The 2038-nt window shown below is 40.8% G+C and overlaps 1 pseudogene; it reads right to left on the minus strand.

Moving 5' to 3' along the window:
• Positions 1–656: 656 nt before the first annotated feature.
• Positions 657–1577, minus strand: LOC128119479 (probable G-protein coupled receptor 160; annotated as a pseudogene).
• Positions 1578–2038: the final 461 nt, after the last annotated feature.

Consider the following 2038-nt stretch of genomic DNA (forward strand, 5'->3'; position numbering starts at 1 on the left):
GGGTTTCTTAACTAGACTTTATAAGTATATGTGTACAAATTAATTAAATATATATATAACAATAATTGTTAATTTGTTTTATATGTGGCCCCTTTAGCTCCTGGTGAATGCTTTAAAAGTTTTTTTAACAATCTATCTAAAGAAAGATAACGAGAAGGCCACTAGGAAAACTGAAATTAGAAGAATCTAAACAAAGTTCCAAAGAATTATGTCGTGTGTGTGTGTGTGTGTGTGTGTGTGTGTGTGTGTGTGTGTACCTGTGTGATTTGTTATATAGACAAGAACCACACCTATCCTATCAGACACAGCATCTCCATTAGAGAAGACTGTCACTACTTCAACAGTGATGCCCAAAGGTGCAAAAATGGAGCTTAAATATTGACATATCATTTTTACTAAAAATTTTAAAAATATAATTATATTACTCCACCTCTTCCCTTCCCTAACTTCAATCCCCTCCTATTCTGCCTCCTCCAAACTCTTCCCACATCTCTCCAGCCCTCCCTCTCAAATAAATGGCCTCTTTTTTTTAGTTGTTGATATATACATATATATGTATATATATATATATACATATATATGAAATGAATATAGATAAAGCCCTATGAGCCCATTAGTGTAACCTGAGTGTATATGATTTCAGGGCTGACCACTTTTTACTGGACAGCCATCAGCATAGACAGTGGCAGCCAGTAACTCTGAGTGCTGACGTAGGAAGGGCATTAGTACCTAGAAATCCTGTGTGTCTTTAGGCTATGTGAGGTGGCTGGCTCTCCCAGAACATAAGCACAGACTGAAATCCAAGTTAAAACGACCGTCAAGAAACAAAATAACTTCTAGCACTTCAATGAATGCTTGGTGTCTCCAGACAGAGTTGAACAGTAATCTCTACAAGCTGGCAAGCAAGCTAGATAATGCAAAAAGCCAGCTGTAAACGGAGGGAATGATTTGTGTGAGCAGACAGAGGTGGTATTTAGTAAACCTAATACCTAGAACTACAGAGTCCCTAAGTAGGACTGAATGGAAATGTTTACCAACAGCAGAAGATCAACAAATGCTAGCGAAAGAGCAGAAATACTCCATAAAGCTCCAACAGGTGCTTTTGCTTTTCATTCTGAGTATGAGGACGTGTAATAATGTTTTCCCAAGTATGATGGAGAACAACAGACAGTTAACATCTAGGGGCTGCCTTGCCCGATGTAACAGGTGCTGAAAAAAGCCGTTCTCTAAAGGGACATAGCTGTCCTAGTTTTAGTTAAATTTCAAGATGATCTGGTGAATACAAAAGAAACAGCTCCGCTTTATTTTCTTTCTTCTTTTCTTAACTTGAGCTTATTGTTTTCATTCTACGGCCTTCAGTTGTATTACTGGTGGTTCCTTATGTGTCATTTTACGTACTGAAATGTGTGAGTGACCTCTCTGAACATAACTGTGCATCTTTCGCTCTTCTTTGTGGGGGAGTTGAGTGACGAGCACCTCTGTCCAGCCATCAGCCGGGAGAGTATCTTTCCAATCTCAGCTTGCACTCCTCCGCCGCACCCACGTAGCGTGAGTAGCTTGATGCTGCCAACCCCCATGACTGCTCAGGGGCAGGGCTATGCATCCCTCACCTCTGCTTGATCCCTGCTAGCATTAAAAAAAAATACTGTCATTGTTCAGGTCTTGTTTGAACAGCCATACTGCTGAGGTATTATGGGTGTAGCTTCCCTGTCTGCTCTAGGAGACACAATCTCATAGCAGACTTCCTGGTCCTTTGGCTCTTACAATCTTCACACCCCCTCTTCCGTGATGTTCCCTGTGCCTTAGGTGTCATTAGTTGGAGGATAACAACAGACCAGAAGGGGACTTTGGCATAAAGTCAGCAGACCTGGCTTCATTAGAAATTGAGTCACATGTCCCAGGCTTCAACTTCTTACCGGTAACATGAAGGAGCTTATTCCTCATTGCTAGATACTTGAAACCAAGAGAAAACCAACCCTGTATGGGCAATAGGTAGGATCTCTGGGTATTTTTGGTTAGTAAATCACTTGACTTGCTA

This window comes from Peromyscus californicus, unplaced genomic scaffold (assembly GCF_007827085.1).
Source record: "Peromyscus californicus insignis strain IS unplaced genomic scaffold, ASM782708v3 Scaffold_23__1_contigs__length_62951481, whole genome shotgun sequence".
NCBI lineage: Eukaryota > Metazoa > Chordata > Mammalia > Rodentia > Cricetidae > Peromyscus > Peromyscus californicus.